The sequence below is a fragment of the Argiope bruennichi genome, chromosome 7 (genome assembly GCF_947563725.1).
Source record: "Argiope bruennichi chromosome 7, qqArgBrue1.1, whole genome shotgun sequence".
In the NCBI taxonomy this organism is placed as follows: domain Eukaryota; kingdom Metazoa; phylum Arthropoda; class Arachnida; order Araneae; family Araneidae; genus Argiope; species Argiope bruennichi.
In genome coordinates this window covers 4518544-4530407 of record NC_079157.1, presented here as the reverse complement: position 1 = coordinate 4530407, position 11864 = coordinate 4518544, and positions in this window count along the sequence as shown.

The window sequence follows — 11864 nt, the reverse complement described above, 5'->3', positions numbered from 1 at the left end:
TGAATCAAAAACAAATGTAATTTAGCCAACTACTTTAAAGTTTCGTCTCTTTTCAGCTCCAACGCCAAAATCAATTTATGGTTCATTTGAACCATTTGAATCATTAGCTCTTGGTGGTTCAAAAATAGTGCAAAAAAAATCCTAATTAATCTCTCTCTCTCTCTATCTATCTATCTATATCTATATCTATATCTATATCTATATATATATATATATATATATATATATATATATATATATATATATATATATATATATATATATATATATATATATATATATATATATATATATATAACGTTAAAGTATGTGGCACAAAAATCACATTTATTAGTTTATTACTTATTGCCGAATGGCAGCAGTTAAAGATACCGTCATAAGAACTTCACAGTTGCGTTGAATTTATTGCTTAGATTAGGTAATGAATGGAGCTGCAAAATATTAATGGAAATGATTTGATGATAGTTTGCAGTCAGAGGAAAGAAGATATTAAAGAAATAAGGACATTGGTTTTAAGCAGAAAGTTTAATCGGGGGCAAAAATAGGCTTAACCATTCTAGATAAATAATTATTGTAAGACTTAAGATTAATGTACGGTTTCTCAGAAAATACGTCAAAATCGTGCCAATCATCCAGAAAGTCGTCAAATGTCTACTATCCACAGTGGATACCAGAAATAGTAACAAATTGCTTTTAGGGTTGCAATAAAAAACTGTCAATGGAAATTGATATTTATATCTTCCAAAACCATTTTCTAACAAAAATGGTCTTTGTTATCTTAAGAGTTAAAAATTACCTATTCAATGATATAAATTTTATTTCCGTAGAGTGCTTTCCTTAATTTTCGTAATGTTTTTTATTTAATTTGATACGCTATTTGAAATGCTTTAAATGCTTTTATGGAATTCAAACTCATCCAATAAAACATTAAATCGCGAGTTCTTTTCCAATCATTAACTCCCATGTAGGATTTTATTTCGTAAACTAGCATATATGTTTTAATTTGCAGGAAGCTATAACAATTGAATTCCTAGTTTAGAATCGTATCAAATAACAAGGTGAAATGTTTTTTAATAACTTAACAGCCATGTTAATAATTTAACAGCCTCAAAAGTCAAGAATCTAGACTAACAAACTGGTCCTCAGAGATGGCTATTATAATTGAAATACGATTTTAAAAACAGTTTTAACTTTAAATATCCCCAAATTTTTAATTGTAATTACTTGATTTGTGTTTTAGAAAATTTTAGATCAACATATATTTTTTCAGACAATGGATTTTAATAGAGGGAAACGCAAGTACATTCAAAAACATAATCAAATAACGGCAAACAAGAAAAGGCAAAGACATAAAACTAAATGAATGAATGCGAGGCGCATCACCGTCAAATTCAATAAAAGTCTATCTTCACTTTCACTATGTCCGATAGCACAGCAAAAGTAAGCAAAATTTGATGCTTTAGTGTCCAGCCATAACTTTTTTGTCTTCTACTTATTGATCCACTTTCTGTTCCTACGTTTTTATTATCTTTTCTCCGTTTCTGCTGTCTTTATTGTTCAACGCATTTTCCATGTGAAAAATAGATCAAAATTGAAAAAGTAAATTTTTAAAAATAAATTTTGATGAGGAGACTACAACCCCAATGGATGAGTTGCCATTAAGTAGAAATTCAAAAAAAAAAATGTGTTGATAATGTGATAATTTTAGAAACAATTTTAATGTGTAGAATTATTTTCCATTTGCTGCTATCAATTGATGCAAATGTCGTTTAGAAGCGCCCTATTTTATCGTTGATGATATTTGCTTGAAAAAAAAGTCGTGTATCAACAACATTTCTCTGAACAGCTGAGTGAGTGAAAAGAACGTTTCAATTCGTAGTTTATAAATAGAAACGGTGGGATTTAGTTTGACAGTTCGACCAATCCATTATTTTGGATTTAATAATAGTGTTGAAGATCAGTCGAATTTTACAGTTTCAAACCATATAACAGAGATTAAGAAATGAGATCAGGTTTGGTGTGTGTGTGTGTGTGTGTGTGTGTGTGTGTGTGTGTGTGTGTGTGTGTGTGTGTGTGTGTGTGTGTGTGTGTGTGTGTGTGTGTGTGTGTGTGTGTGTGTGTGTGTGTGTGTGTGTGTGTGTGTGTTTTAATTAGATGTTATTTTCTATGTTTTTTAGAATTAATAGAGTTTATATTGGCTTTGTATTTGTACTAATTTATTTTTTTTCGTATTTCAGTTGCAAGTTTTAACTGATTAATATATTATTTTCTCTACTATAAGAATTTAAAAAAAAAAAAAAAACGTTTTTTCATGTTGTTAAGCTGTGTTTCCTCAGAATGATGAAAAGTTCATGTATTAATGTTTTGTGTTATAACATTGTAAATAAATTAATTTCAATTTATAAATTCTGTAATGCTCGAATATCACTTTTGGGAATACAATTAAGAGGTTAATTATGGGAAGATATCTACAAAAATTTGGCACTGCTCTAACTCATTCCAATAAATGAATAACTAAGTCATTTCTTTACTAAAATATAAAACATTATGTATATTTATTTGTTTAATTATTTTTATTCATTTTTTTTTATTTAGCCATCTTAACATGATTTGAGGGTTCTGGTATTTTCTTGTAAAGGCATATAGATTTAATTGAATTGAACTGCAATTAGTTATCTTCATTGTAAAAGTAAGTTACTTGCGATACCCGAATTTACAAGAATAGGCCACAGATTGAGAAATTCAATTTGGTATGTGACATGATACATTAGTCGTAAACCTAAAGCTATTGGGTGATTGATCATTAAAACAGTAAAGCGCTTTAGCCATCCAATTCCTTATATCTTCGAATTTTCGATATTGCTTATAAACTAATATGAGGGAGATGATTCAATGGCGAAGTAGCATGGTTTTTAATGCATTAGTTTGTAAAGCAGGTGATCAAGTTCTGTCCTTTGTAATTAGTTGAACTATTTATTTTTTGAAATTAATAGCTTCAAATTAAATTTTTATCTGCAAATATTTTTTATTAAAATATTACTTATTCTTGACGGTAAAATAATTTTTCATTCCTAAAATAAATGAATTATAGTAAAAATTTAATTTTTAAGCAGTTAAATAATCATTAAAACAGCTTTAATGATATTAAATATTTCATTATTACAAATATTTTAAACCCATTAGAATGTCACAACATGTCGTTCTAAATTTACGAATTTAGTTGGAACACACACGGAAAAGAGAGTAGCCGTTTGTCTTTTGTACTCCAGAATTTAGGATAAGCTTTCTAACGGATATCCAGAGAAATATCGCTCTTGTGAATGCACACAGTCGCCGGTTATTAGTTCTGAAAAATACGAAATATTTTCTGTTTCCATTGTATTTATGATAATTAGAAATCTGGCTTTTGTAAAATAACCAGATTTCTAATAAAAAGGCCTCAAAAATTTAAAATATATGAATAAAAACTTACAAGGGTATAACAAACTTAGAAACTTACAAGGAAAAATATAAATATTTTTTTTATTGTCATAAAAGCTGTATTTAAAAGGATTATTTAGTTAAAAAAATAAATACGATTCAAATAACTTATAAATGAGCAGTAATTTTTTGTACAAATGGTTAATATTGTTAAAAAAATATCTATTAATGTATAATTTAATTTAAAATTAACTTCAAAACACAAAAAATAGACAAACAACCCATTCACAATTGGACTCCACCTGATTAGTAGGTTGCTAGCCACCGCCCATGCTGTTTTGCATGGGCTGTGTTGACAACTTATCTAATATATAAAAATGAATTTTTGTGTGTTCGTATTTTATGCGCTGCCGTACCATTTATCCGATTGCGATGAAACTTTGCCAACTTATTACTGCACTTGCGCAAAGGTTATAGGCATAGTGCTATTTCTGTATCTAATATATAAAAATGAATGTTTATTTGTTCGCATTTTTTGTGCTGCCGTACTATTCATCCGATTGCGGTGAAACTTTGCCAACTTATTGCCGTTTATCCGATTGCGATGAAACTTTGCCAACTTATTACTGCACTTGCGCAAAGGTTATAGGCATAGTGCTATTTCTGTATCTAATATATAAAAATGAATGTTTATTTGTTCGTATTTTTTTTTTTTTTGTGCTGCCGTACTATTCATCCGATTGCGGTGAAACTTTGCCAACTTATTTCCGTTTATCCGATTGCGATGAAACTTTGCCAACTTATTACTGCACTTGCGCAAAGGTTATAGGCATAGTGCTATTTCTGTATCTAATATATAAAAATGAATGTTTATTTGTTCGTATTTTTTTTTTTGTGCTGCCGTACTATTCATCCGACTGCGGTGAAACTTTGCCAACTTATTGCCGTTTATCCGATTGCGATGAAACTTTGCCAACTTATTACTGCACTTGCGCAAAGGTTATAGGCATAGTGCTATTTCTGTATCTAATATATAAAAATGAATGTTTATTTGTTCGTATTTTTTTTTTTGTGCTGCCGTACTATTCATCCGACTGCGGTGAAACTTTGCCAACTTATTGCCGTTTATCCGATTGCGATGAAACTTTGCCAACTTATTGCCGTTTATCCGATTGCGATGAAACTTTGCCAACTTATTACTGCACTTGCGCAAACGTTATAGGCATAGTGCTATTTCTGTATCTAATATATAAAAATGAATGTTTATTTGTTCGTATTTTTTTTCTTTTTTTTTTTTTTTTTGTGCTGCCGTACTATTCATCCGATTGCGGTGAAACTTTGCCAACTTATTGCTTGCACTTGCCTGAAGGTTATAGGCATGCTACAATTATTATACTTAAAGTAAAAAAAAATAGAATAAATACTATTTATATTTCTCCTTTATATATCATTCAATTTCAATGAATGAACTCATTGCCGATATGAAAATAAATATCATTCCTTTTATCATTCCTAATGAAACAAGATAACTATTTCAAATTTCGAAGGATATTTTTGAAATTATTTCTTTCGTGGCAGCACCACGCTGGGTACCAAATAGTTATTACATAAACTATGCCGAAAGTTTGAGGGTGATTTTTCCAGTATTGAATGGTTACTACGTTTTATATTTCGATGAGGAAATATTCAAAATGTATACTTTTAATATACCAAGTCTCATTCAGAAATGAATTTCCCTATCCTTACCCCATTTTGTTGATAACTTTTGTTACGGGTAGAGTTTTATAGACCGATAAAAATTGGTTAGCTGTGATATTTTCAGAGAAATTTTAGCGCCAATCAGTAACGGATTTAGGTATTTTGAGGCCCAAGGCAATGCATATTACGTAATGCCTCTGTAATAAGATAGCGAATTTGATTTTACGTTTCAGCTCATTTTTAATAGATTAATGACTTATATAAGGTAATATATTTTATTTTATAGCCTTTGCAAAAATGTTTTTACTTATTTTTTTATTATTATGACACACGATTGCATTTCTTCGATGTTTATACACAATGTTACTGAAACCATTTTCTTTCTTTATAGATAATCCAATAATGACATGAATGTTATGAAACATACAGGAGTTTGATCGAATATACTTCATAAAGTGTTAGTATTATGCAAATATTCTATCATTCGTAGAATTTGTAATATAAACGATTTGTGTTTTGCAATTAGAAAAACAAAATTTTTAATCCACTGTTTGTTTCCCAATCTCATTCAAGTGGCTTTAGGTATCAGCCTAGATGACCTAGTTGGAATTTTTATAGTGCAAGAACCCATCGTTTTGACCATACTGCGCTAAACAAATCGGAATTCGTTCTAATTATAAGTGCCAAATATGAAAATTGAATGAAATGCAGTTAAAATAAATACAGCTTAAATATATCCATAAAAATCCAATTGAATTCAAAAAGTAAAAATTTGAGGATGTGGAGTTTCACCAATCAAAAAAGATAATCAGCAGAAAATTACCTAATTGGAAATCTGCAGCTATCGACAGCTCAAAAGGTTAATAACTCTCTATCATATTGAAACATATTTTTAGAGTTTGGTATTTAAAAAAATGTGAATTAAGTAATAGTTGTTTACAGTCATTCGTTTAAATAGAATATTTCATTGCAAAAGAACAGGTATCACTTTTCATGCAAAATATTTACTTAAATGAATCTTTTATAAAACCGTTTTCTATATTAAAACCATTTTTTACTATTCTTTTAGATATCTTCTCCGTCTCTTTTTAAATGCAACTGCTGAAAAACTTACTAAAACAGGTACTGTATATTAAATACCCTTCAAGGCTCCCTCCGCATCAAACGGCAGCCTCGGCTCTTCGCATTCTAAACTGAATTCTCAAAATATGAGGCTATTGCGTGATGGTCGGCACTTTAACTATTATTTTTCGTTTTTCGCTTTCCACACGTATTTCGTTTCGAAGTCAGATATCACGCGATGCGCTGTTAATGAATAAAATATGGTATAAAATTTTAGTGTCAAACTGTTGAATGCCCAACTGCGGAAGAAAAATGGGTCGCTGTTTTACTGAGCGTTCTTAGATATGACATCATTAACGAGTGCAATTCAGCGCGGAGTATTCGAGCTCCATTATCTGAGTTGCTGTTGAATGAAACGATTTGCGTGCCCAATTATTAAAAACCCGTAATGATTTCTAAATTAAAGAAAAAAAAACTGGAATAACAAAAATACTGGAAAAAGATACAGAAATAACAAAGCAAGAGCTTTGTTATTCCAGTATCAAGACCAGATTTCAAAAAAAAAAATCTATTTATTGCATTTATTAGTGTAGATCAGACTAGTTTTGACTAGTTAGTAGTTTCTGTTTTGTAGTAGATCAGACTAGTTAGTAGTTTCTATTTTGATGTGATGGAGATGGAGAATGAATAATAGTATTTTCCTCATCTTCTGATCATGATTCGAAATAAAGAACTCTGTTTATAAATGCATATATGTAGCGTCAAAAATGAATGCAAGTTTAATGAATCGGTAAAGATAAGAAAATAAAATACTGAATGATAACAATAATTTTCATAAATAAATGATAAAGCATTTTTAATTCAATAACTGACAATATTCTTTTTTTTTTCAAGAATTTAATCTCTTTTTTAAAAAAATATTGCATCCTCTGCCTCTATAATAATGTTTTATATCATAATTTGTTTTGAATTTTTCATTGTTATTCTTTGAGATTAATATATAAAGCATCGAATGAACATTCACTATTCTTATGATCTTTCTCACATTTATTACAAACGATCAAATATCAATAAAAGAGGTTTATCATTTAAACACACTCTTAAATATCTTTTGTTATGGTAATCACAAAACTATATTGTATGTAAAATACTTAATAAAGCCATCATACGATTCATAAAAGTGAAATATTGTTGAGGTCTGAGCTGTCAATTTATTAGGTTTAGGTTCATTTACACTAAGTCCCTTTTCAAAACAATGAAGTCATTTTGAGACGACCGTTGAAATTTTGAGCTTCGTTCAGATGACGAGGATGACGCATGAGCTGTGCCTCTACTCCAAACTTCCACACCACACCAACGAGAGGATGTTTATTCCCGGTGGATTTCATGTGCATCTGGATTAACATCTCGAATTTGGAATCCTCCAATCTCATAGCCGGGATCTTATCAGACCTTACCGCTGACAGTAGAATTTTTTGTTTCCTTTGGTATTATGTTTATAGTTCCTGTGATACTCTTCTCTACAAAGCATGTTCCCTTTACTGGGTAATTTTTTGTTGCATCAAATTAGCATTAACTGACAAAAGGTACAATGATTTTTCTTTAATTGATATATTTCTTACAACATGACAGATAAAACTAAATTAAATATAAATCATTTTACTGCTAAAACTTTAAAAAAAATGAAGTAAATCTTCCATTTGTTCATATTGCCTTCATAAAAATAATAGTAAGTTCTCTTCAGCTCAATTTATTATTTGCTTGTAAAAGAAAAAAGAAGTTGGAAAAGAAACGTTTAGAAATACTAATACTTCATATTTAAAATTATTCATTTTGTCAGGATTAGTAATTATTCATTCATTCTTTATTTATTTGAATCCAGTTTATATTGTCCTCTTTGAGCATTAAACACAATATAAATGCAAGTGATAACATCTAGGGATTATAAAAGACAGATTATTCCAGGGATGCCTGAGGCACATTGAATTTGAAAAAATATCATTAGTCCGGAGACCAAATTATTGAAAAAAGTAGAAAAAAATATTTAAAAAATCTTAGTTTTTGTATTATACATATATTAAATAACCCTTTTTAAAACATTATAATTTTATAAATGAGTTTCCTGAGTAGAATATTAAATCTCACGCTATTCTTAGTCTAACTGTTCCTCTGAATTGCAATATTTTTCTCTTAACATGCGTCGTATTTCAGCCTCCTGGACACAATGAACCTACTCGTATGTTCGGAACGAACGATTTGTCGGAAACAGATGTTATTTCTTGTTTTTAAAATGAAAGGAATTCCAGTGCAGGAACGCTACATTTTATTTTTTTCAAAAATAAGCGTAGAGTTGAAACATGTACCTATAGTTGTATTTATAGTTCTTCATTCAGTTTAAAGTTGCATATTTCTTTTAAGATTAATTTGATATATTATTTCAATGATCAGAGATTAAACTGGCATCTTTCAAATCGATTTTTATAATTGCTTGAATGACTGGTTTTGAAAGTTAAAGGAATTGAGTCCGAAGGAGTCCGATACCGAATTTTCCCATTCAGTTCATTATTGTTTTCTGAGTTATAAAAATCACTTTAATTGAAATATAGAATAATTATTGCTCTTTATGTTTTATTTTGTGAAATAGCTCAATTTCTATGTTTATAAATCACTATTTCAGTTACAATATTGACACAGGAGCCATAGGGGCCACATATATCGATGCATTTCACGTTTCGGATGCGTCGTAAACAATGTATTGGCTTTTCAAATACTCTCCCTTTTTATCTAACTGTCCATTAGGTAATGCAATCAAGCCATATGTAAAAAGCAACGTGCATGCCATTCAATATAAAATTATACTATTTCTTTTGCTAATTGAAATTACCACGTCTTGCTGCCAAGGCAAGATGCGTATTTAATGTTACAACTCTCTTAAAGCGTATCAAGTGAGAATTCATTATAATTACATCAGAAATCACGCGCTGCAACTACAGTTTCAAAAGGGGGAAATTAGAAGAGAAACCAGTGGAAGTAGTCTTCCCAAAACTTTCTCGCATACTCTTTAATGATGGCGTTTCCCAGAGAATGCCTAGCATGGCATTGGCATACAATAGTTACGAAGCATTGACCTATGGCGAGAATTTAGATTTTTTACTGAATCCATTGTGCAATTCTTGGAGATTTTTTTTGATGATTAAACCCTAGCATACGATTCATAGTAAAGGAAAATCGAAGTTCTGTTTCAGACACATATTTCCGAAACGAAAATTTAATAAAACTCCATTTGTAGTCATAAAATCCCATATCAAATTTGATATATTCAAGTTGCTTTTTAAGTTATCGCATTTATATGTTTCTGAAAGTACAATCCGATAGACAGTCAGCTCCTTATTGCAGCTGGTTTAAAATTTGACAGATATCTATAGATGTTAAATCTGTGCACCGATTTTTTTTCCATCTAGTTCTTTTCCTTTTGTGGTTATCGTGTAACTTATATTCTAGCACTCGGGTAGATTTTCTTTGAATAGAGTTTGCTCAAAATGTGATAGGAATCTATAAATTTTATGTAACGTCATCTTTCATTTGTCTAGTTCTAAGCGTTTTTAATTTATCTTTGTCACAGAACGTACAGACAGATATAATGCCAAAGATGTATTCTTCGATTCCTAACATGTCTGAAACTTTAAGATATGCCAAATCTGGAGTTTGATTTTTTTTTCTTCATAATTACAATACATTTCCTGTGCTTCATAAACGAGAAAATAAAAAGGAGTTCATTTTTAGACGAATGTTGCTCTTTTCTGTTTCAATATCTCTAATATTATTTATCTTGAAGTGATCTGCTGATTTAAGTATTAAGCATTGATTTACCAAGAAATAAATAAGCAATAAAGAAGGGGACAGTAATATCACTGCCATATGGCAGACGTTACTTTCCATACCATCTGTTATCCGCCCGCACATTTGATGCCATGCTGCAGTTCAGTTTTATTTACGTCCTTATGGGAAGCAATACTTAAGCGATTTGGGGACGGACTTGTATTTTTGTATTATGGTCAAATTACGATCATATTGAAACTGACATTCTTCTCCCAAATTTCTATGTCTTTTTAATAAGATATTATTTGATTCAGCCATTTTAACACACAACAGGTCCGCTTACATATTTATTCTTCGTTAAAACAGAAAGAAGTTACGAAACTGCAACCTCCCATCTCGAAGACTAGATTTTACCACCACGTCACCTTAATTGCAGTATTCTATCCTGTAATTGCATGTAGTTTTCTCTTGTGCATTGTATTCCAAAATTTAAAAAGAGGAGTTATAGGAGCAACGAATGAGCATAAATTGTCTATTTTATATCAAATTATAAATAATCTTTCAGAAATAATTCAAGCGAATATTATTTGAAAATTCTATTATTCTATTGCTCAAAGAATAATTCTCTTTTCAAAATCAAAATGCTTAGCTGCTTAAGAATATATATATATAAGCACTATTTTATGTGAAGCAGAATGCAAATGCGAAAAGCAGTGAAGACTTCGAATAGTTTAAATTCGTTTTATTTTCTTCCGAGTGGCAGGCATGATTATTTACAAGTAGCCGCGGACATGTCACGTCTGCCACAATGCGCCACAAAAGCAGAAGCCGGGAAGATGAAGAGCGAAATAAATTATCCCTCGTCTTATATAGCATGAGATATGGATAGTGAAAATATTTTTTTACAGTGCTAATAGATTATTAAGATTTCGATAAGGATTTTTTGCTACACGCGTCGACTAGGCAGGAGAAACACAAGGATCTTTTAAAAAAGAACGTGCTTATTGGACATTTTCTAGCCCTTCAAGCGGAGTGTGGGAAAGTTAGGCTTTTAGCCGATTCAGCAATTTTGCAAAGCTTCTCTTGATTTAATTAAGTTGAGAAAGTGGAATTGGATCAAGAAATAAGAGAATGAACTTACTATGGGCTAAATTAAGACAAAACTTTGTACATTAATTAGAATTGAAATCAGTTAAAAATATCATTACATATTTTATATATATATATATATATATATATATATATATACACACTCAGATATTTTCCGACTGTTTAAACTAAATAATAGTATCATTTGAGCCTACACACAAACTCAGTTAAAAAAATAGATTAAATATCTATACTTAATGAAATAGTTTAAATATCGTTCCTCAAACTCGTATAGAAATACAAAATTTAGTTATTAACTGATGAATAAGTTTTGAAAATATTAGACATACAGAGAGTATACTTACCAAAATCCTTCTAAAGATGTGTAAGGAATATTTTTAAAAGCATATTTTGGAATAAAAGTTTCTGGCTGCATATTATTTGAAATTAAAAATATTATCTACTACTTTTATTCTTTTCAAAATACCTCATATAAATAGGATATGGATTGAAGGATATGCCTTAGCGCTTTCTGAATATTCCTATTCCGTAATTCAAAAATGTTGCGAAATGCATGTTATTAAAATTTCTAAGTTCAAAAATTGCACCATTATTAATCGGAAACTGTCAATCATTGCTTCTGCAAGGAAAGAAGTCTCCAAACGAATATCCGAAACAAGTACGCACCCGCTGATTTACAACTTTAAAATAAGTTAAAAAGCCTAATATTCGCAAGCTTTTGCCGAAGCTTGGATATCAACACAATGCAGTTTATA